The 26,194-nt window shown below is 35.3% G+C and overlaps 1 long non-coding RNA gene across 1 annotated transcript; it reads left to right on the forward strand.

Moving 5' to 3' along the window:
- Window positions 1-1,296: 1,296 nt before the first annotated feature.
- LOC114924475 (uncharacterized) lies at window positions 1,297-2,068 on the forward strand. The gene is made up of 2 exons (XR_003811780.2): window positions 1,297-1,476; window positions 1,684-2,068. It is a non-coding gene; the product is annotated as an uncharacterized lncRNA (long non-coding RNA).
- Window positions 2,069-26,194: the final 24,126 nt, after the last annotated feature.

Raw genomic sequence — 26,194 nt, forward strand, 5'->3', positions numbered from 1 at the left:
TCATCATCCTCAATCATAATCAATATCAACTATGCATAATCTCATTGGATTTACTCAAATTACATACTAATGACATCGAGTAATAATCACCACTTCCTAAATTTGATACTCTACTTATTTATTCATTTAATATTCATCGAGGTTGGGCTTAGGCCATTGTAAACATGGCTTATAGGCATAAAGTCACTAAACATGTAACGACTCAACTTCTACCATATCATGATTATACTAGAAGAAAAGTGTTACTAACTCTTGTAGTTATAACGTAGTTATTTTACGAGGTATATTTTTTCCAAAAGCATTTGAGTTGACAAGTAGAAATATACATAGATAAAATTATAAATAATAACAGATAAAATAGTTATAGGTAACCACACACATATATACATCTTGTGCCAGTTAATGGTACTCGGTCATCCAGCCCTTAGCAACATATGAAACTCAGTTATGACACACCTAGATGTAGCTAGTTAATATCAATATATAAAATATCCCATGCCCTAACCTATTCAAGAAGTCCTTAAACTGGCACCCATGCTAGCCTAAACTCACTACAAGGTTTTTGTTTATTTGTGGCGATTTTTTCTCTTATTTATGGAGGATTATAACCCCTACCAAATGGTTTATGGGGTTTCTAAATACTACAAGAAAAATAACTTTTAGCGGCCATTTATTTTACTTTTAGCGGTAATAAAAATAGCCGCTAATATATTTACTGGCAATTAGACATTAGCCGTCTTATGCTTTGTCGCTAAAAGGTTTTTGTGGCAATTATAACATTTGCTGGTAAAGACCTTTTTAATGCACACAAAAAGTATATAACTTTTACCGGTCATTTTCTTAGAAATTTATATGGCCACCAAAAGTAATTCTTAAATTGCAATGTTGTTCACTTTTAGTAGCCATTACTTTTTCCGCCAAAATCTATTTTACTAGCAATTTATATGGCCACTAAAAATTATTCTAAAATTTTAATATTATTCACTTTTAGTTGCCATTACTATTGCCGCTAAAATTTTAAAGACTTTCTTATTATACTCATTTTCTTAGAAGTAACAAACTATCTTTTTTTCTAGAATCTCAATTATTTTTGCCAACAATTATTATCATTATGAATAATATAAATATACTGAAATTAATTACTACAAAATAAGATATTTCATTAAACTCAAATATTGGTACATAATTTTTTTTGAAAAATAATAAACCATGTTACAAATCTAAACAACAAAAATGTTAAATTATACAAATCTCAACCTACCCTTGACCCAAATTAAACAGAGATACATCATAGAATTACAATTAGATCTAGAATCAAGAAATTTAACAGATGACCTTTTATGAGAGACTATTTATAAGCTCTTGCTAATCTATGTGTCTTGTACTTACACTATATTTTGCTTGATGTAGAAGAGTTTATGAACGTAGAGGTAGTACAAGGTGTTTTGATGCAAGTGAAGGGCCACCATGTACCAGGTAACATTTACATTCCTGATTGATCTTGCTGATGCATGTCCATGGATTGGAATCTTCTCCATATATTTAAAAAGAGAAATCATGCTATTGATTTTGTTCTGTTTTAGTTAACAACCTTGGAGTAGGCTATGCCTTAATAATAAAAGCAATCAACTTAAATCTTTGAGTATGAATGACACTAAGCCTTAATAAACATAAATTTTGTAGGTTTGTTGAAGGTAAGGCCCCCGTTTTTTGTTCAACCTGGAAGCAGATATATTTCATGGGTAGTAGTAACATATAGATACTGGAAAGTTGAAAAACAATGGCATAATATCGGCAGTATCACCTCTGTTTAGCCAGGCATGAGTGAAATTTTGCTGAACATTTTTGCAAAGAGGCATCCAGCACTCCATAGATCAATACAAACTCCAAAAATTTATCATCAAAATTTCTGTACAAAACATTATTACACAAAGTGGAGAGGGTTCCATACAAGAGGCATTGGAGGGTACCCAAAGACCAAAGTACAACTAGACAAAATACCCTAGTTGTCTTTTTGAGATGAAACATGTATACAATAAATGATGAAAGATGGAAATTTCTTTTTAAATTCATGACTCGAGCACTCAAACATAATAATGAATTGGATTACTTGAAACATTGGCAGCTATATATAATAGCATAAATAGTTTGTTCATAATCACCATTTTGCTTCTCAAATTCTCATCCAATTTCTCCATGGCAATGGTTTTTTCCACGATAACCGATACATTAGGGATGGTTTTGTAAGCTTCATTTCTCAAATTCCATAATCCGCTGAACATTTCTATAAAGAAGCATCCAGCATATGTCATCTTTATCTTACAAAAGCATTTTTAGTTGCTATATATTAATTATCAACTAATTATTAAGCTCCACAGTTCTTAAACCAATTAACAACCAGATAATAACTAATTACATTCAGGAACACTCGTTGCTTACCATCTATACGAGTGAAATTAGAAGGTAGAAGCTGGACCAGAAATTGGTTAAAAGGCTAAACACTGCTATCTTGGCTGCCAAAGCTTTGGCTGCTGACGCTGAGCAGAAGCAGTTTGGAAACGAACTCGTCAGGGAATGGCTTGATAATCTCAAGGATGCTCTCTACACTGCTGATGAAAACTTGCTCAGTCATGACCAAGACTGAAGTTATATTCATCATCTGTGTGTTTCCAAATTATAGTTTATTATTTTTCATTACTAATATTTTGTGACTTTTCTAGTTTTGTCTTCCCATAATATTTCTCTTTCTTGTTTAAATCGAATATTATTACATATAGACTGTTTGGATCAATGCATTCATCATATGCTTTGATGAAAACAATGATCACTATGCCTTTATATTCTGAGTCTTTCTCTTCACTACTAGCTAACTACTTTAAATGTTTTAATAAGCATAGGCAAGAGGTTGTTGTTACAGTTTCTAAATGCATAAAAAATTATACAATTAAGTGAGAACAAGTAAGATAAATGCAATGATTGGTTGGAACAACACTTAAAAGTGCATATAAAGAGTGTAAGAACTTCAGAGTTGTTAATTGTTAATAGAGCTTTATCAACGTCTTCATCCTTGAAGTTACTGCTGCTGTGGGGCCTACTCTGAAATCAACAAGTCTCTACAGTCTACATATACATGATCCAATAATAGTTCACAAATTAATATATCATTGTTTAAATTGATTTATCTCCGTGGTAACATTAGTAACAATATGGAGCAAGCACATTACAAAAATTAGAGACAAGCTTTGTTTTAAGCACTCCTTGATAACAGCTGCTTAGCTTGCAAATTGCATATTTTTTTTGCACTAGAAAGTCTTTTTTGGCAACTAAGGAAGCCTTTTTTTGCTTCCATAAAAATATTTAGAAGTTATCATGTTATGTTATTACCATAGACAAAAGCACAAGATTTCTTGATAATTAAACTGATCATTAATTGATCAAGGTCAAATCCCGAAATCTAATTCTAAACAAAATTCAACAGATTTATAATCAGAAAATCATGGTAAACAAGCATGCTCTATAAGATACAAAATCTCATAGAAGTAACATCAAAATTCAATAAGCATAATTGGTGCAAGACAGAAACAAAAGATACACATACATACCTATGAAGGTTGAAAACAAGTAAGAGTTAGATTCAATGAAACTCAGAAAAAGAATCCAAATACTAATGAAGCTACAGCTGTAAGAGTTGAAAAACAAACTGGTTAGTTAGTTTGTTTGTTCTTGCTTGGAACAAAATAGTCAGAATTATGCAAAATTCCCTTAGTCAAGGTACTCCTCTTCATCCAAAAATTTCTATGCTAGCTAAAATGCATTATAAATTACATGTTTACATGTTTCTTTCAAAAGCTGAATTTCTTTTTAATTTTTTATTTTTATTTTCAATTTCCCCCTCACCTCAAAGTCTTCTTTGGTTGTCATTCCACTCAAACTAAGATTCACAAATATAACAAACAAAAGCATTCACAGTGGAGCAATAGCAATAAATACGTGTGAGAAAAGATAAAAAAATACCGGTGATGTGGTAAGCTCAACATATCAATTAGAAGAAAAAGAAGAAATCGGCAAGAATGGAGTAGTAAGAGGAGCTGCCATTGGAGAAAAAGAGAACAAATAGAAATATAAAAAATCAAAATAATTAGGAAGATTCACGTTATTATAACCTAATTTCATAACAAATTTGACAGTTCACCAAACTTTAACGAGAAAACGACGAACAACTGCGACGTGAAGCTATAATCTCCACCGCTTTTAGAGTAGCTGGAGAAGGTATAGTTGTTGTCGGAGTCCACAACTACAAGTTGTTAGCATATTCGCTCAGAAGAGTAGATCAGAGGATGATGTAGCAACAGAGGCTCTAGAATTGGAGGACGTTGACGATGGTGGATTTGAGACAACGACACATATATAAGGTGGAGAATAGACAAAATAGAAATCGAGATGCGGTTTGGATGAGTGTAGGATGATAGACGATGACTGTTGGCAGTGGCAAGGCCAACGGCGGTGGTAATCGGCGATGGAAGGAAGTGAGTTCGACGGAAGAGAGTGAGAATGTGTTTTGTGGTTTTACCTAGTTGGGCATGAACTTTTTACCCAAGAACATGAACATAGCTTTTTTTAATTTTTTCAATCGATTTAATTTAGAAACACCTTTTACCGGCAATAATAATAATTGTTGTTATTGATTTTTAAAAAAATTAAAAATAAAAGTAAAAAGATAATAATTTAGTGGAAATAATAATAGTAATTACCGTGGTAACATATATTAATAATGGCAAATGTATAATGGCCACAAAAACATAGGTTAAATAAAGAGAAATAATAGCCATTGTGTTATTATCGCTAAAAGTTTGCGACTAAAAATAATTTTTTTTGTAGTGAAAACTCCCAAAATTTGAGGTACCATAAAGTCTTTTGTGGGAGTTTTTAAAAATCTCCACGATCTATTCAGTGGAGGGTTTTGTGTGTGTTTAGTGGAGGTTTTGTATTGAATTTTTGTGGTGGTTTTAAATTACTTTTGTGGTAGTTTAAAACCCCTATAAATTAATTTTTTAACTTAACAAAAATTAACTATTTTTGTGAGATTTTTAAAAATCTCCATAAACCTTATAATTATTTATTTATTTTTAATTTCAAAACATTCATGCAATATCCGCGATTGCAAATCGGATCATTTCCATAAATTACGGATCAAATGCAAATAAATACTGCAAATTTACGGGTATGATCTGATCCATGAACACCCTTATAAAGAATTTGTTTTCATCATCTTGTTTCAAACTCTTTTTATTCAGAATTAGAAAGCTTTGTAAGATTTTAAGGAATAAGTGTTGTCGAGAATATATGCATTGAGGCCTAGATTTAAAAGACTACACTTTTAAAGTAAGTCCCTTATAAAAGCGGTTAGCCCCTTGAAGTTCATGTTCTCTAGTTTCCTATACTATGTGAAATTTAATCCAAAGACCCAAAAACAAAGTTCAACGCATTATTTCACTCTTTTATTGACCCGAGTAAATGCAAAAGCTTCTTTCAAAGCTTGAAGCATATAGTAAAGATATATCAGCTTTACTCTACTTTATGCTGAAATGCAAACATTAATGAAAAAAAATTAGAGGATTAAAGTATAGAGTAACTAAGTCAGTGTTAAATAACCTATTCATCTATACCTTAGTTTTTTCAATGTCCCTGAAAACCATTGCTAAGAAATTATCTCTTTATAATGTGATTTATTTTAAGGTTTGAAAGAAAGGGAAAAAGGCAAAAAAAAAATCGAGAAATGAGAATAAGTGACACAATAATAAAAAAATAATTCTCTCTCTTCAAATGGTGTGGGAGATATGAAAACAAAAAATGGAATATTATTGGAAATAACTCTAGCTCATAAAAGGGGCAAAATTTAAGACAGAATGTTAGCTAGTATAAATAAAGGTTAAATGATTTTGTTTCTCAAGATTCTTAGTAAAAATCAAAATTAAATTATCCTTAATGTTATCTTGCTTTTAATATTGTCATTAAAATAAAATTTTTTAAAATACATTTATAAAAAATGACCCAAGGGTGTACAGAGTATTGCGTGACATATGTATTCCAGACACAATGAAAATTAGATGTCAAAAGAGCACCAAATTAATTGAAAATGGTTGAGCTCTGATGTGAAGCGAATCGTTTGATTGGTATAGAATTTCACACAAATGAATTCTCGTTGCAAGTATAGTTCTAAACCAACAAACAATCCTCTCAATAAAAAATTTGGTTGTCACAAGTAACAAACCCCAAATAAGAATTAACCGAAGTATTTAAACTCTAGATCGTCTCACAAGAAATTGCAATGAAGTATTCAATTATTGGCTATTAAAGAACATGGGGGGTTTGATTTTCAATGGGCAAGAAAATAAATGACAAGAAAGTAAATGAACAATTCACTAATAAAATAAAAGAAAGATACTCTTGGCTAGACATAGGTAATTGGGATCAGCATCATTTTCTACAAACCAAATTTTGATAATTATGAGGAACCAAGCTCATTAAGTCTACTTCTATACTTGAAGTATATCAAATGGCTTAATCAACATTAACCCATAAGTCCCAACCTATCTACTAATTAGATTAGTAGTGGGTTGGTGTCAATGAGTGTCAAATTGATCACCAAGGGTTCTCAAATCACCAATTTATTGAGACCCAATGACTCAAGGTCACTCAATTCCCTTAGCCTAGGCCAAGAGCAAAGAAAACTACTAAAAAACTAGTGTAAATATTTTGTCAAACACCTAGAGTGCAAGAAAAGTAAACATCACCAAATGCAAGAATTAACAAGACCCATAACCATCATGAGCAAGAAATCAACAATAACAATGAAGATAAACATCAAAGAGAGCATGAAAACATAAAATTGCATTAAAAGAAAAGTAAATCCAACAAGGGTTCATGAACATAAAAGAGAGTAAAATAAGGACATTAACAAGAGAAACTATGAAGATTGAGACAATAGAACAATAAAATGTAAAGAGAATTGAACTCAAAACAAGAATTGAAAGAGAAATTTGAGAGAGAAGTTGACCTAAACTACCCTAAATTCTAGAGAGAAGGGAGAGCTTCTCTCTCTAGAATTCTAACCTAAAAACATGATGAAAACTAAACTATGACTACTTGGTTCATTCCCCCCTCAATACTTGGGTTCAATAGCATCAGAAATGAGTTGGTTGGGTCCAAAATGAGCTAGAAATTGCTGGCCACGAATTGCTCTTTAAAAATCATGTGCAACATTGGCACGTACGTGTACGCGTATGCATCCCTAGACGTGAAGCAACTATGTCAAATTTTATATCATTTTGAAGCACCGAATGTTATCTTTCCAACGCAACTAAAACCACCTCATTTGGACCTCTGTAGCTCAAGTTATGGTCGATTGAGTGCGAAGAGGTCATGCTTGACAGCTTTACGGTTCCTTCATTTCTTCATGAGTTCTCCCACTTTGCATGCTTTTCCTTCATTCCTTCAATCCAATCTTTGCCTTCTAAACCTGAAATCACTTAACAAACATATCAAGGCATCGAATGGAATTAAAGTGAATTAAATTTAGCTAAAAATGAACTGAAATGACCCCTCCCCACGAATTCTTTCGAATTGTGAGGCACATTAAAAAAATGGAATATATAAGCCCCCAAACAATTTGTAATACTCGAAGGGTCGATTTTTTTCGTCTTTGTTTTTACAAATTAGAGCGTTCTCGTGTGTCGAGGGGACCAACCCCCATAATCAATCCATCCCGAACTTGGTGGTTAAACTCTACTACGGTGACGATACTATAGGGGAAGTCCTGCGGAAAAATAGCTCGGCGCCAGGCTTTTCTTTCAATTTTGAATTGATGTATATGCCATTCCGAAGTGATCTATTAATCTACTAATAAGTTGCTTAATAGAAGTTCCACCGATTACTTTATTGTGAGGAAAAAACAGAGTCCTTGTTTAAAAAATATAGTTTGATCCGAAATCTGATTCAAATCCAATATAGCACTTATGGGTACATAAGAAATGTATTGAATCGATTCATTTTTTAAGGCCTAAAAAGCATGTTTTCACACTTAAGCACAAATCAAGGGAGAATTACAAAACCATGCTATTTCATTGGATAAATGTAAGAAAAGTTGATAAAATCCCCTAAATTAAGCACAAGATAAACCACAAAATTGGGGTTTATCAAACCTCCCCACACTTAAACTAAGCATGTCCTCATGCTAAGAATAAAGAAGGACAAGAAAAAAGGGTATGAACATTTATTCAATGTAATAAACTACATGCACCTATCTATATGAATGCAACTAAATGCAAAATGATTCTACCCACTTGGTCAAAAGTAAATCAATCTCCAAGAGCATGTATGAACAAGTTGGGCTAAGATCATATGATGATTCATGAATTCTAATAATTCAAATATCAAAATAAAGTTCAATTAGGCTTGCAAGACGAAAGCTCATGAAAGCCGGGAGCAAGGAATTGAGCATCAAACCCTCAGCGGAAGTGTATCCACTCTGGTCGCTCTAGTGTATAGGGTCGATCACTTAATCCTCTCCTACTCATGCTTTCCAAGATTTGTTTTTCATCTAACTATCGACAATTATTCAATGCATCCATACATTCATCATGAGGACTTATTCATAGGTTGTAATGGGGCTAGGGTCAAGGTAGGATGCATATGGTCAAGTGAGCTTGTAATTTGAATCTCTGATTAACCTAAGCTCTCACAAAACACATATAACAACCTATACAATTCTGATACAATGCCTAGCTACCCATGATTCCCACTTTTTCACATACTCATGCATTCTCTTTAATTCATATTCCATATGCATTGATTTTTATTGAACTTTACTTTAGGGCATTTTTGTCCCCTTTTTATTTCTTTTTCTCTTTTTTTTTCTATTTTTTCTTATATATATATATATATATATATATATGTTTTTTTATCATTTTTTTCTAAAGTATATACAAATGTATCAACACATATGGTTTTACATATAGTGCATGAATATGTACCCAATTCCCAATATTTTCAACAAAAATAAAATTACACTTTTACCTCAACCAATGTCCCAAGTTTCCCATACCCAATTGATACACACCCTCACTAGCCTAAGCTAATCAAAGATCCAAATTAAGGACATTTATTGTTTTTCGCTTAGGGGTAGTGATGTGCTACAATTAAGAACAAAAGGGATTAAATAGGCTCATAATTGGCTAACAATGATTGATGAAAGGTAGGCTATTTGGGTAAGTGAGCTAAATGAATGATGGCCTCAATCATATAAATTCATGTGTACATGGATTAATGGACATAAAGAATCAAACAAATCAAAGATTACAATCATAGAGAGAGAATAATTCACACAAGAATGGAAATAAGTGGTTATAAGATGTAACCACACAATTGGGCTCAAAAATCACATGCTTGTGTTCTTAGCTCAAAAACCATGTTCCAAAATACATTCTTCAAGCAAGTTCAACACAAAAAAATTTTTCAAATTGGTAGGTTGCCCTAAAAATAGTTTCTTGGAAAAGAGATCATCACCCTAACCAAGTAGTCCTAATATAAAAAGAAGTGGTAAAATATGTACAAATTCCAACTAACATACAACCTATCATGCAATGCAACAACTAGCTAACATAGAAAATAAAAATTTGGTGTTGAAAGAAAGAAATTGTTACCCATGGAGATCGGTCAGACGACCTCCCCACACTTAAAAATTTGCACCGTCCTCGGTGCATGCAAAGAAGAGCAACGTGGACGGGTTGAGACAACTGATGAGCTTCTTCAAAAGGTTGTGCGTGTGAACTTGTTTGTTGCCCCATTTAAAAGCTTTTCCTTTCCTTCTTTTGGCGGCCAACCTCAAAGGAGAGAAAAAGAGAGAAAATTAAGCCTATAACAAAGATATTAAAGCAAATAGAGCATAGGCGGGGCTAATGCCAAATAAGAGTAGAGTTCTCAACTACATGGTAGCTACAACATGTGAGTGAGAAAGCAATGTGAGAAAAGGCATATTAACTAATACTTAATGCAAGAACGAAGTTAAAGCATGAAGAACACTTAGGAGCATCAAGTTTAAATAGGAATTGACACAAACAAGATTAGTGATAAGCATGAAAGGATTTGGTCCTATCCTAACACAATGACAATAATGTACAAAAACAAGGGATGATGAGTTAGGAAGGACTAAAGCACTAATCTTGTGTGTAGAGCAAATATTACAATTAATGCAACAAGTCACAAAGCACCAATACTAACCAAGAAAGTCTCAACAATTGAGTAAGAGAATTCAACACCATTATTAAAATAAGGACATAGAAAAGAAAAGAAAAACAAGCTATAAAAACAAAACTAAAATGCAATGAATGATAATATGCAAATGCAACATATAAAAGAAGATGAAAATAAGAAAAATAAAATGTGAAAATTTTGAAAAGAAAGTAAGAAAGGAAGAAAGAAGAAAGAAGAAAGAAAACAGGGGAAAACAGGGTGCGGAAGGCGACGCGTGCGCGCCGGTGGGCAGGCAGGACAAGCGACGCGTATGATGTGCGGAAAACGATCCGACACAAACTCACCGGCAAGTGCACCAGGTCGCATCAAGTAATAATAACTCACATGAGTGAGGTCGATCCCACAGGGATTGAAGGATTGAGCAATTTTAGTTTAGTGGTTGATTTAGTCAAGCGAATCAAGTATTGGTTGCGTGGTTTATAATTGACAGAAGCTAAATTGCTTGAAATGTAAAGGGAGAGGGAAGATTTGCAGTGAATTAAAGATAACAAAAAGTAAAAGTGCTAAATCTTAAAGAACAAGTAAATTAAATTGCAGAAACTTAGATTGCAACAAATGTAAATGGCTGAAGCTTAGAGTGCAAGAAATGTAAATTGCTTGAATCATAAAAGGAATTGGGAATTGGAATTACAGAATTTAAAAAAGACAGAAATAAATTGCAACCAGCAGAAGAACTAAATATGAATTGAAGTGTAATAGATCTCAAACAAAAAGATCAAAATGCTTGTAGAATGAAAATAGAAAATGACTGATGCTAAATTGCAACAAATTAAAAGAGGTTGTAGATCTCAGGAGTGGAAGAGACTAGAAAACAAGTCTAGATCTCAAATCCTTCCTTGATCCAACAAGAGCAATTGCAAAAGAACTAAAGGAAAGTAAATTGCAGAAAGAATAGAAGATGAAGCAGAGAATGGAAATTGAAATTCAATTATGCAGAAAATTAAAGCAAGGGATCTCAAGGTGAGATTGAAACAGAAGTTCTTCAATTCTTCACCCAAGATCCAAAATCAAAAAATAAAGAGTGCTCAAGCAAGAACAAGGAAGAAGAGAGATCAATTCCCCTTCCCAATTCTCTAAGATCTAAATTCAAAAGTAAAAGCTTAAAATGAAAAATGAAAGTAAAAAGGAAAATTCAAAAGTGATTCTAGAGGTTTGTAAAAGAAGGTTCTATTTACATCAAACTAGCTCCTATTTATACACTTTCTATTCTTGGATTTTGGAATTTGGATGGGCTTTTGATTTGGTGAAGAAATGAATTAAGTTGGATTTTTAATTCAATTTTCAGCCCATGAAGAATTTGGTTCCAGGAGGATGCTCAGCTCACAAGTTGAGCTGAGCATTGAGGCCTTGTGTGGATTCCCTTGTAGCGTGGAAAGCATCAGGGGAATGCTCAGCTCACAAAGTGAGCTGAGCATTGGTGCCTTGGTGCATGTCTTGTGCGCGCCTTGTGCTCCTTGTTTCCTTAGGGTGTTGAGTTCGAATCCTGGAGGTGGCAATTTGCCCATTTTTGGCTTGTTTTCCTTGTGAGTAACTCTTCCCCCCTTCCCTTAGGTCATGGGTTCAAACCTTGGAGCAAGCATTGGCAACTTATTTCCTTTGATTTTCTTTTGATGAATGCCCGATAATGCTCACTTGGTGAGCTGAGCATTGTTTTTCCCTTCCTTGTTTCTTTGCTTCAAATTGTGCTCAGCTCACAAAGTGAGCAGAGCATTGTGCCTTGGTCCCTTGAGGGAAAATGTAGCGCTCCCTTGGTGAGCATGGTGCTCTTGGAGAGAGCTTCATGGTTTTTCTTCATTGTTGTGCCACACTTCTTCCTTCCTTGGCCACACTTTTTCTTCCTTGGGCCACGCTTTCTTCTTTTCTTCTTTTCTTCACCCACAATTAATCAAAACAACCAATCAAAGTATCACCAAATTCACAAGGTTTATAAATCATTAAAAATCAATTAAATTTAGCCTAGACCTCATGATTTAGCATCAATTAGATGGTGGTTGTTTGATTCAAAGAAGTCATGCATTTCCATTCCAAATCACTTACTTAGAATGCAAGAAAGTGCATAAAACCTAATGAAAACAAAGAAAAAGACTAGTGAAACTAGGCTAAGATGACTTGTCATCACAACACCAAACTTAAAACTTGCTTGTCCCCAAGCAAGAAAAAGAATTATGCTCAAAGGTTCTTTCAATCAGAATAGATTTAAAGAATAACATGTGCTATCATGTGAGTGAAGTGATTAAGTGACAGTGGGGTGAACTCTAAATTATATGCTCACGCAAGGGCTTCAGTGCTTACTAGTCCCTACATCTTGGAAGTCTTAGGTCTTAGGACTTTCATCCAAATGGTATCATGGAGATCTCTCTATAGGTAATCACCTTGAAGCAGCTTATAGTTTATGTGCTTTGGCCTTGACTCTAAGTGTCATGTCTCAAAGCGGCTCTTTAGGTAAGCTTTCAATCAATACTCCTAAACCAATTGGTTTTAAGGTATTAGGTGTTAAAGCACCCCTAAGGATTTATTTGCTCAAGCCTCTCTCTTTGACACAATTCGACCACAAGTATTTACTAGGATAACAACTCTTTGAGTTTTTGTTTTTTCCCTTTTTTTTCTGCCTAGTAATTGATGCTCAGAGCCTTGGGCCATGTTCTTTCATTTTTGTGTTTTCTTTCTTTTGTTTGCTGCTTCTTGGATCAATAAATGTTTGAAAATCTCCACAATACTTCTTTGAACTCTACGCCTGCCTATGAGCTCCCATGCAAGTTTTCATAAGCATGCAACCTCAATACATAATTATACAACTAGAACCACCACTTCTCCTAATCTTTTACTTGCCTCAAAATTGTTTAATTCATCAATCCTTATTTTCAAAGAACTGTCATGTGATGCCTTCTTGAGAAATTGAGTGCAAGCAAGTTTGGAGAGTATAGGGTTGTGATTATTCAAGCATCTCAATTATTGAATTACAGAAAAACTATACTATGCAGACAGACAGGGGTACAATATCACTTTCAATCACAGCAATATCTAATGTAAAATAATCACTTAATAATACAACCTTTTGGAGTTTACTTGCTTTCCTCGTCCTCATCATCATCATTGCTGGTCTTCACATTCCTCTTTCATCTCTTTGATTGATGATGCTTAATCTTTCCAAAAGCTTGTATGATGCTCTGCAGTGATATTAAAAGTTGCTTGTTCTCCAAGCACTTGAAAAATGGTTAGCATGCATTAATTATTTGTGTGCTTTTGAACTTACTTTGGTGTAGGAACACCAAACTTAGTACCTTGCCAGTGGTTCTCATGCATCAAACTAACCATATGAAAAAAAAATTTTTTTCTTTGCTAAAAGTAATAAAACTGAAAACTAGGAAACAACAAAATAGTTAACTAGTTTATCTAAATGCTTGAAGCTAGCATTATGCAGAAGGTGAGAATACGTTTTATGATGGGATTTTGGTGGAACACCAAACTTAGAATACTTCATTCTCCCTTATATTGTTTTGGTGTACAACACCAAAGTTAGCTTCTTGCAATATAGATAAAGCTAATTAACCTTTTATTAAAATATCTATGAAAAGAAAACTACCTCAGGTTGGGTTGCCTCCCAACAAGCGCTTTTTTATTGTCACTAGCTTGACATCCTTCATTCTGTTGATCATGGAAGTTGAAAATCATGTTGCCTTTGGTCTCCTCCTCTCACTATGGGCTTCCTTTCCTCTGTTTCTTCTTGTGGAATTTTTCTGTGATGCTTTTCTTGGATGATTGATTCCTTTTTCGTAGCCCCCTCACTTTCCTTTATAATTGCTTTCCCTTTTTCCAACCTAGCAGCTTTTTCGTTGTTCTTTGGGTCGTCTTCAGTGGCCCTGGGGGACATATTTGCCCTCTTCTCACCCATTTCTACAAGGTGCTTAGCCAGTTGTTCTATTTGCCTCTCAATTCTTCTGATTGAGGCCTCTTGGTTTCTGCTTACTATCTCTTGATTTTTCCTTGCTTCTTCCTGATCTAGTATTGCCATCTCTTGAGTTTTCATGAACCTCTCCATCATCATTTCTAGAATATAGATTCTTTGAAAGTTTGGATTTGGTCGTGGTTGCGTCAAATGAGATGGTTGATGAGAGTCATTTTGGGAGAGTTGTGAGGTATGATGGGGTTGGAAGTATGTGTATTGGGGTGGTGCGTGATGGTTGTTGTTGTGAGGGTGGTTTTTATGCTGGTTTTTGAAGTTGGGGTTGTTGCAGTTGAAGTCCCTTGGTCTTTGATTTTGGTGTTCGATTCCCCTCCAGTTGGAATGAGTCCTCCAGGGTGGGTTGTACACATCATTCTGAGACCTGTGTTGGAACATGCTTGAGGAACTATTTGGAGAGTGTGATCGCTCATGATTTTGTTGCTCATGGTTAATTGCTCCAAAACCTCTTTCAGGTTGATTCCCATCACGTGACTTTTTAAGTAGGTTGTGAGTATTTATTGCAGCAACTTGTAGCTAATCAATTTTTCTGACTATCAGCTCCAATTGTTGTTGAAGTTGTTAGTGTATCTGTTTGTTTTGGGCCATAATGGCACTTACACCTTCAATTTCCATCATTCCTTTCTCTTGTGTGGATGGTTGCACTTCTGTCTCTAGCTCACCAATTTCCTGTGGTGGTTTCAGCTTGGTCAGGAGTTCACTCTCTAGATCTTCCCATCTGATAATGCTTCCTTGTGGGAAATCTTCAAGCCATTGAGTAACATCGTTCATGGTGATGAATGGGTGCTCCAATTTATGGGTTGATTTGTCATCTGGGGTGAGGACACTGCTCCCATACTGACTGGGATTCGTTGAGTTCTTCTCCATGATCTGTACAGTCACAGACAGTCCAAATGAAGATTGAATACATTCATGCCCAAAATATGGTTAGAAGATTAGTTGACACAATGTGTCAAACAGTTGACAGACTTGAAAGATTAATAGAAGAAAATTGCTTCTCTCGTATATTCAACAGATAAAAGCATAAGAATCACACAAAGCCAGAGAAACCAGGAAAACTTCACGCTATTGCTAAAGTGAAGTTTTAGTTAGTTTAAGCAAAAATTCAAACAGTTAGTGGGTTAATTAAAAATTAAAGAAACAAAAAAGAAAAAGTGCTTAATCTAGACCTACACTTCACTTAATCATTGTCAATCTATTTCAATCCCCGGCAACGGCGCCAAAAACTTGATGTGCGGAAAACGATCCGACACAAACTCACCGGCAAGTGCACCGGGTCACATCAAGTAATAATAACTCACATGAGTGAGGTCGATCCCACAGGGATTGAAGGATTGAGCAATTTTAGTTTAGTGGTTGATTTAGTCAAGCGAATCAAGTATTGGTTGAGTGGTTTATAATTGACAGAAGCTAAATTGCTTGAAATGTAAAGGGAGAGGGAAGATTTGCAGTGAATTAAAGATAAAAGAAAGTAAAAGTGCTGAATCTTAAAGAATAAGTAAATTAAATTGCAGAAACTTAGATTGCAAGAAATGTAAATGGCTGAAGCTTAGAGTGCAAGAAATATAAATTGCTTGAATCATAAAAGGAATCGGGAATTGGAATTGCAGAATTTAAACAAGACCGAAAAAAATTGCAACCAGCAGAAGAACTAAATATGAATTGAAGTGTAATAGATCTCAAACAAAAAGATCAAAATGCTTGTAGAATGAAAATAGAAAATGACTGATGCTAAATTGCAGCAAATTAAAAGAGGTTGTAGATCTCAGGAGTGGAAGAGACTAGAAAACAAGTCTAGATCTCAAATCCTTCCTTGATCCAACAAGAGCAATTGCAAAAGAACTAAAGGAAAGTAAATTGCAGAAAGAATAGAAGATGAAGCAGAGAATGGAAATTGAAATTCAATTATGCAGAAAATTAAAGCAAGGGATCTCAAGGTGAGATTGAAACAGAAGTTCTTCAATTCTTCACCCAAGATCCAAAATCAAAAAATAAAGAGTGCTCAAGCAAGAACAAGGAAGAAGAGAGATCAATTCCCCTTCCCAATTCTCTAAGATCTAAATTCAAAAGTAAAAGCTTAAAATAAAAATGAAAGTAAAAAGGAAAATTCAAAAGTGATTCTAGAGGTCTGTAAAAGAAGGTTCTAATTACATCAAACTAGCTCCTATTTATACACTTTCTATTCTTGGAATTTGGAATTTGGATGGGCTTTTGATTTAGGGAAGAAATGAATTAAGTTGGATTTTTAATTCAATTTTCAGCCCATGAAGAATTTGGTTCCAAGAGGATGCTCAGCTCACAAGTTGAGCTGAGCATTGAGGCCTTGTGTGGATTCCCTTGTAGCGTGGAAAGCATCACGAGAATGCTCAGCTCACAAAGTGAGCTGAGCATTGGTGCCTTGGTGCATGTCTTGTGCGCGCCTTGTGCTCCTTGTTTCCTTAGGGTGTTGAGTTCGAATCCTGGAGGTGGCAATTTGCCAATTTTTGGCTTGTTTTCCTTGTGAGTAACGCTTCCCCCTTCCCTTAGGTCATGGGTTCAAACCTTGGAGCAAGCATTGGCAACTTATTTCCTTTGATTTTCTTTTGATGAATGCCCGATAATGCTCACTTGGTGAGCTGAGCATTGTTTTTCCCTTCCTTGTTTCTTTGCTTCAAATTGTGCTCAGCTCACAAAGTGAGCAGAGCATTGTGCCTTGGTCCCTTGAGGGAAAATGTAGCGCTCCCTTGGTGAGCATGGTGCTCTTGGAGAGAGCTTCATGGTTTTTCTTCATTGTTGTGCCACACTTCTTCCTTCCTTGGCTACACTTTTTCTTCCTTGGGCCACGCTTTCTTCTTTTCTTCTTTTCTTCACCCACAATTAATCAAAACAGCCAATCAAAGTATCACCTAATTCACAAGGTTTATAAATCATTAAAAATCAATTAAATTTAGCCTAGACCTCATGATTTAGCATCAATTAGATGGTGGTTGTTTGATTCAAAGAAGTCATGCATTTCCATTCCAAATCACTTACTTAGAATGCAAGAAAGTGCATAAAACCTAATGAAAACAAAGAAAAAGACTAGTGAAACTAGGCTAAGATGACTTGTCATCACAACACCAAACTTAAAACTTGCTTGTCCCCAAGCAAGAAAAGAATTATGCTCAAAGGTTCTTTCAATCAGAATAGATTTAAAGAATAACATGTGCTATCATGTGAGTGAAGTGATTAAGTGACAGTGGGGTGAACTCTAAATTATATGCTCACGCAAGGGCTTCAGTGCTTACTAGTCCCTACATCTTGGAAGTCTTAGGTCTTAGGACTTTCATCCAAATGGTATCATGGAGATCTCTCTATAGGTAATCACCTTGAAGCAGCTTATAGTTTATGTGCTTTGGCCTTGACTCTAAGTGTCATGTCTCAAAGCGGCTCTTTAGGTAAGCTTTCAATCAATACTCCTAAACCAGTTGGTTTTAAGGTATTAGGTGTTAAAGCACCCCTAAGGATTTATTTGCTCAAGCCTCTCTCTTTGACACAATTCGACCACAAGCATTTACTAGGATAACAACTCTTTGAGTTTTTGTTTTTTCCCTTTTTTTTCTGCCTAGTAATTGATGCTCAGAGCCTTGGGCCATGTTCTTTCATTTTTGTGTTTTCTTTCTTTTGTTTGCTGCTTCTTGGATCAATAAATGTTTGAAAATCTCCACAATACTTCTTTGAACTCTACGCCCTGCCTATGAGCTCCCATGCAAGTTTTCATAAGCATGCAACCTCAATACATAATTATACAACTAGAACCACCACTTCTCCTAATCTTTTACTTGCCTCAAAATTGTTTAATTCATCAATCCTTATTTTCAAAGAACTGTCATGTGATGCATTCTTGAGAAATTGAGTGCAAGCAAGTTTGGAGAGTATAGGGTTGTGATTATTCAAGCATCTCAATTATTGAATTACAGAAAAACTATACTATGCAGACAGACAGGTGTACAATATCACTTTCAATCACAGCAATATCTAATGTAAAATAATCACTTAATAATACAACCTTTTGGAGTTTACTTGCTTTCCTCGTCCTCATCATCATCATTGCTGGTCTTCACATTCCTCTTTCATCTCTTTGATTGATGATGCTTAATCTTTCCAAAAGCTTGTATGATGCTTTGCAGTGATATTAAAAGTTGCTTGTTCCCCAAGCACTTGAAAAATGGTTAGCATGCATTAATTATTTGTGTGCTTTTGAACTTACTTTGGTGTTGGAACACCAAACTTAGTACCTTGCCAGTGGTTCTCATGCATCAAACTAACCATATGAAAAAGAAAAATTTTTCTTTGCTAAAAGTAATAAAACTGAAAACTAGGAAACAACAAAATAGTTAACTAGTTTATCTAAATGCTTGAAGCTAGCATTATGCAGAAGGTGAGAATACGTTTTATGATGGGATTTTGGTGGAACACCAAACTTAGAACTTCATTCTCCCTTATATTGTTTTGGTGTACAACACCAAAGTTAGCTTTTTGCAATATAGATAAAGCTAATTAACCTTTTTATTAAAATATCTATGAAAAGAAAACTACCTCAGGTTGGGTTGCCTCCCAACAAGCGCTTCTTTATTGTCACTAGCTTGACATCCTTCATTCTGTTGATCATGGAAGTTGAAAATCATGTTGCCTTTGGTCTCCTCCTCTCACTATGGGCTTCCTTTCCTCTGTTTCTTCTTGTGGAATTTTTCTGTGATGCTTTTCTTGGATGATTGATTCCTTTTTCGTAGCCCCCTCACTTTCCTTTATAATTGCTTTCCCTTTTTCCAACCTAGCAGCTTTTTCGTTATTCTTTGGGTCGTCTTCAGTGGCCCTGGGGGACATATTTGCCCTCTTCTCACCCATTTCTACAAGGTGCTTAGCCAGTTGTTCTATTTGCCTCTCAATTCTTCTGATTGAGGCCTCTTGGTTTCTGCTTACTATCTCTTGATTTTTCCTTGCTTCTTCCTGATCTAGTATTGCCATCTCTTGAGTTTTCATGAACCTCTCCATCATCATTTCTAGAATATAGATTCTTTGAAAGTTTGGATTTGGTCGTGGTTGCGTCAAATGAGATGGTTGATGAGAGTCATTTTGGGAGAGTTGTGAGGTATGATGGAGTTGGAAGTATGTGTATTGGGTGGTGCGTGATGGTTGTTGTTGTGAGGGTGGTTTTTATGCTGGTTTTTGAAGTTGGGGTTGTTGCAGTTGAAGTCCCTTGGTCTTTGATTTTGGTGTTCGATTCCCCTCCAGTTGGAATGAGTCCTCCAGGGTGGGTTGTACACATCATTCTGAGACCTGTGTTGGAACATGCTTGAGGAACTATTTGGAGAGTGTGATCGCTCATGATTTTGTTGCTCATGGTTAATTGCTCCAAAACCTCTTTCAGGTTGATTCCCATCACGTGACCTTTTAAGTAGGTTGTGAGTATTTATTGCAGCAACTTGTAGCCAATCAATTTTTCTGACTATCAGCGCTAATTGTTTTTGAAGTTGTTAGTGTATCTGTTTGTTTTGGGCCATAATGGCACTTACACCTTCAATTTCCATCATTCATTTCTCTTGTGTGGATGGTTGCACTTCTGTCTCTAGCTCACCAATTTCCTGTGGTGGTTTCAGCTTGGTCAGGAGTTCACTCTCTAGATCTTCCCATCTAATAATGCTTCCTTGTGGGAAATCTTCAAGCCATTGAGTAACATCGTTCATGGTGATGAATGGGTGCTCCAATTCATGGGTTGATTTGTCATGTGGGGTGAGGACACTGCTCCCATATTGACTGGGATTCGTTGAGTTCTTCTCCATGATCTGTACAGTCACAGACAGTCCAAATGAAGATTGAATACATTCATGCCCAAAATATGGTTAGAAGATTAGTTGACACAATGTGTCAAACAGTTGACAGACTTGAAAGATTAATAGAAGAAAATTGCTTCTCTCGTATATTCAACAGATAAAAGCATAAGAATCACACAAAGCCAGAGAAACCAGGAAAACTTCACGCTATTGCTAAAGTGAAGTTTTAGTTAGTTTAAGCAAAAATTCAAACAGTTAGTAGGTTAATTAAAAATTAAAGAAACAGAAAAGAAAAAGTGCTTGATCTAGACCTACACTTCACTTAATCATTGTCAATCTATTTCAATCCCCGGCAACGGCGCCAAAAACTTGATGTGCGAAAAACAATCCGACACAAACTCACCGGCAAGTGCACCGGGTCACATCAAGTAATAATAACTCACATGAGTGAGGTCGATCCCACAGGGATTGAAGGATTGAGCAATTTTAGTTTAGTGGTTGATTTAGTCAAGCGAATCAAGTATTGGTTGAGTGGTTTATAATTGACAGAAGCTAAATTGCTTGAAATGTAAAGGGAGAGGGAAGATTTGCAGTGAATTAAAGATAACAGAAAGTAAAAGTGCTGAATCTTAAAGAATAAGTAAATTAAATTGCAGAAACTTAGATTGCAAGAAATGTAAATGGCTGAAGCTTAGAGTGCAAGAAATATAAATTGCTTGAATCATAAAAGGAATCGGGAATTGGAATTGCAGAATTTAAACAAGACAGAAAAAAATTGCAACCAGCAGAAGAACTAAATATGAATTGAAGTGTAATAGATCTCAAACAAAAAGATCAAAATGCTTGTAGAATGAAAATAGAAAATGACTGATGCTAAATTGCAGCAAATTAAAAGAGGTTGTAGATCTCAGGAGTGGAAGAGACTAGAAAACAAGTCTAGATCTCAAATCCTTCCTTGATCCAACAAGAGCAATTGCAAAAGAACTAAAGGAAAGTAAATTGCAGAAAGAATAGAAGATGAAGCAGAGAATGGAAATTGAAATTCAATTATGTATAAAATTAAAGCAAGGGATCTCAAGGTGAGATTGAAACAGAAGTTCTTCAATTCTTCACCCAAGATCCAAAATAAAAAATAAACAGTGCTCAAGCAAGAACAAGGAAGAAGAGAGATCAATTCCCCTTCCCAATTCTCTAAGATCTAAATTCAAAAGTAAAAGCTTAAAATGAAAATGAAAGTAAAAAGGAAAATTCAAAAGTGATTCTAGAGGTCTGTAAAAGAAGGTCCTAATTACATCAAACTAGCTCCTATTTATACACTTTCTATTCTTGGATTTTGGAATTTGGATGGGCTTTTGATTTAGGGAAGAAATGAATTAAGTTGGATTTTTAATTCAATTTTCAGCCCATGAAGAATTTGGTTCCAGGAGGATGCTCAGCTCACAAGTTGAGCTGAGCATTGAGGCCTTGTGTGGATTCCCTTGTAGTGTGGAAAGCGTCAGGGGAATGCTCAGCTCACAAAGTGAGCTGAGCATTGGTGCCTTGGTGCATGTCTTGTGCGCGCCTTGTGCTCCTTGTTTCCTTAGGGTGTTGAGTTTGAATCCTGGAGGTGGCAATTTGCCAATTTTTGGCTTGTTTTCCTTGTGAGTAGCGCTTCCCCCCTTCCTTTAGGTCATGGGTTCAAACCTTGGAGCAAGTATTGGCAACTTATTTCCTTTGATTTTCTTTTGATGAATGCCCGATAATGCTCACTTGGTTAGCTGAGCATTGTTTTTCCCTTCCTTGTTTCTTTGCTTTAAATTGTGCTCAGCTCACAAAGTGAGCAGAGCATTGTGCCTTGGTCCCTTGAGGGAAAATGTAGCACTCCCTTGGTGAGCATGGTGCTCTTGGAGAGAGCTTCATTGTTTTCCTTCATTGTTGTGCCACACTTCTTCCTTCCTTAGCCACACTTTTTCTTCCTTGGGCCACGCTTTCTTCTTTTCTTCTTTTCTTCACCTACAATTAATCAAAACAACCGATCAAAGTATCACCAAATTCACAAGGTTTATAAATCATTCAAAATCAATTAAATTTAGCCTAGACCTCATGATTTAGCATCAATTATATGGTGGTTGTTTGATTCAAAGAAGTCATGCATTTCCATTCCAAATCACTTACTTAGAATGCAAGAAAGTGCATAAAACCTAATGAAAACAAAGAAAAAGACTAGTGAAACTTGGCTAAGATGACTTGTCATTAGCGTACGCGTATAGCACGCGTACGCGCATAGCAGGCATACGCGTGGATGCTCAATATTCAACTGACGCATACGCGTCATGCACGCTTGCGCGTGGGTCACAGGCACAGAATAGGCACAAACTAGGCACAACTCTCTGGTTTTTATACCAGAGAGTGTAAAACCACGCCGACGCGCGTGCACACAGCACGCTTGCGCATCAATGCCCCTTTTTTTATGCTTAGAACAAAAACAGGGCACTCTCCTAATCTACAAGCATTTTAAAATAATCAAAAATCAAATTTAATAACAAATCTTTTTAATTTTTGAAAAATTTTCAAATACACTAAAAACAAAACTTATACTACAAGAAAAATACAACTTAACAATAACTACTCTAATCAAAACATGAATTTAACAAACAACCTGTCAATCAAAACAAAATGTATCAGAGTATAGAAACTAAGGAAAACTACCTACAATGGCAACTCAATTCATTCATTTATTATATCTACAAGAGAACGGAAGGAGTTTACCATGGTAGGGTGTCTCCCACCTAGCACTTTTATTTTAAGTCCTTAAGTTGGACATTTGGGAGGCTCCTTGTCAAGGTGGTTTATGCTTGAACTCGTCTTTGAACTCCCACCAATGCTTGGTTCTCCATTGTGCTCCAAGATTTCCAATAAGTTTCACCAAGTCTTGATGGAGTCCTTCATAAGCTAAGGGCTCCCAAAATTGGTCTTCATATATTCCCAGATCCCAAATCTTGTTTCTACACCCATCTTCAAGTTGATCATCACAATTCCAATTGGGTGAGAAGTGATCCAAATTCTCAAGTAAACACCAAAGCATCTTCCTAAACCCCTTTAGTTGAGAACTATACCAACCATTGCACTTAGACTTTGAATATCCAACCATAAAGAACCTTGATTGGCAATTTCACCCATCAACCAATTCTCTCTTGCTCTTAACCCCACAAAGAGCTCTAAGTTGCCCATCATTTTCAATCAAACCATATTCAAGTGGGAAAGTAAAGATTAGAGATAAGAATTTTACCCATTTGAATGTTATGTTGGATGGTGACTTAGGAAGGGACGCCCCCAATGGTCTTGCAAGTTCCATTCCCTTGTGCTCTTCCTTAAGTACCTTCACCTCTTGGCAAGCTTCTTTAACTTCAACCTCTTCCCCTTGACAAAGTTCTTCACATTCAACCACTTCTTCACCAACTTCTTCTAGCTCTTCCCCACTCTTCATGTCACAACATGGAGGTAATGTGGAACTTATCTCAATATTTACCTCAATATCAATAGGAGAAGGTTCCTCAAATACCAAAGGATTATATGTTGATGTGGGATCATCTTTAAGAGGAAGATTTGTTGTTTGTTCACTGATGTGTGAGCATCTTTTCTATCTTTTCCTAGTGAATTTGCATGAATTTTGTTGAGTTTAATCAAGAGTTAATTATATTTTAGCCACTATGGATGCTATTTTGAGTTTTGTGCAATATTGTTTATTTTAGGTAGCATTCGGCTGGATTTGATGGAGTTTCTGCAGCACAAGAATCAAAGGAGATGGCTGCGAGGAGCGATGCGCATGCATGCCTAACGTGTGCGCGTGACTGACGCGTACGCGTGAATTGAAGATTTGCTCAGCGACGCGTCCGCGTGACCGACGCATCCGCGTGACTTGCGAAAAAGACCATCAACGCGTACGCGTGACTGACGCATACGCGTGACATGCGCCACATGCAGAGAAATTCAGAAAAATGCTGGGTGATTTCTGGGCTGTTTTTATCCAGTTTCCATACTAGAAAACACATATTAGAAGCTGCCGAACGGACAAAGCAAGTGGTCCCCACCCATCAGCTAAAGACTTGTTACTTAAATTCGAATTTAAATTCAAATCTTATTTTTAGGAAAAGATATTATTTTTAATTTTAGATAATCAGTTTTTAAATTTATTAGGATTAGTTATAAATAGGAATTTAGATGCCATCAGATTGGAACACGGTACATTTTACCAGAACCATGAGTAACTAATCCTTCATTGTTAAGGTTAGGAGCTCTGTCTATTTGTATGGATTGATTCGTTTGATCTTTCTAATTTAATCCATATTTTGATTTATATTTCAATAATTGTTTTCGTTCTTTATTTTATGAATTTGGGTGGAACGGAAGTATGACCCATGTTCTAATTGAATTCTTGTATAACTTGAAAAAGCTCTATACTTGAACAATAGCTTGAAAACATATTATCCTGAATTTCTAATTGTTTGTATTTAGCGGGATACGTAACATATAATCCCCTTATTTTTGGATAATTAGGATTCTTGTGGCATATAAACTGGAATTTGATCATCACCTTCTAATTGGAATTAATTGACAAAGGAATTGGCAGTTAATGAATTTTAGAGGAGACTAGGAAGGTCTAAGGAATTAGGGTCTAGTCACATATAGTTTGCCATGAATTAAATCTAGCATGATTAAATTAGTTAGTAAGAAAAATCAATCCAAAAAATAGATAACTCTGAAGCCTTAACTGTTTTCTCCATATTTTATTCCCAACTCATTGCTGCTTGCTTTCTGAAATTCTTAATTTACTGTTTAATGCTCTTTGGATACCAAAACACTCTTTTCTATTTGTCTAACTAAGCCAATCACTTAACCATTGTTACTTAGTCCATCAATCCTCGTGGGATCGACCCTTACTCACGTAAGGTATTACTTGGTACGACTCGGTACACTTGCCGATTAGTTTGTGGGTTATAAAATACCGCACCAAGTTTTTGGCGCCGTTGCCGGGGATTGATAGTGATTAACAACTATTAGTTGTTTGATTGCTTAGATTAGGCGTTTTATTTTTAATTTTATTAAAATCCATTTTTTAAATATTTTCGAAAAAAAATTTTATTTTGATTTATTTTATTTAAAATTTTTTCCTCTAAATTTTTGAAATTAAGTTTGGTGTCCCCGTAGTAATTTTTCTTTAAAAAAATATTTTTTTAAAAATCCTAGTATCTTTCTTTGTTTAATTTTTGAATTTATAGTTCACTTCTTTTCATTTATTTTTGAATTTTTATTTAATTTATTATTCTTTATTTTATTCCTTTTCAAAAAACAATTTCTATCTTCTTTGCTTTCCTATTTACCACATGGTGCGTTTAATCTTTTTTGTTGTTTTGTGCTAAGGAAAAATAATGGAGAGAGATCACATGGGTTACTACTCACACCCGAGTAGTGATTCATATTATGATGGATGGAGGAACTATCCAAATTTTGGTTGGCAAGGTCAAAACCAAAGAGACTTCAATGCTCCATATTCCAACTATCAAGAGCCACCACCTCCATATTCATATCAAGAACCACCATCTCATTATTCATATCAAGAACTATCATCTTTCTATCCATATCAAGGACCATCATCTTTCTACCCATACCAAGAGCCACCATCTCCCTATTCATATCAAGAACCATAATCTCCTTCTTATTCATATCAAGAGTCACAATCTCCTTATTCATCTCAAATACCATCAGATCTTGAGCTCCTCATGAAAGAATTCCTACATGATATAAAGACGAGTGTCAAAAATGTAGAGAATTATGTGCAGACGATGATCAAGAACCAGGAAGGAGAACAAGAAAATTCCTTCCGAAGAGATACAATGCAAGATCCTATGGAAGAAAGTGAGGAAACCAATCAAAGGAGTTTATACTCCAGTGAATTAGAGAACTTTCCACCCTCACATATGGAAGAAGAGGAAGATGCACAATCTCCCATGCCCTTGGTAAGTAATGAAGAAGAGATTGAATTAGAAGAAAGCTACCAAGAGTAAGAGGTTGAAATTGATAAAGCTTGCAAAGAGGTAGAAGAATTCAAAGAAGAACACAAGGGAGTGGAACTTGCAAGACCTCTTCCAAA

This window comes from Arachis hypogaea, chromosome 9, assembly GCF_003086295.3.
Source record: "Arachis hypogaea cultivar Tifrunner chromosome 9, arahy.Tifrunner.gnm2.J5K5, whole genome shotgun sequence".
NCBI lineage: Eukaryota > Viridiplantae > Streptophyta > Magnoliopsida > Fabales > Fabaceae > Arachis > Arachis hypogaea.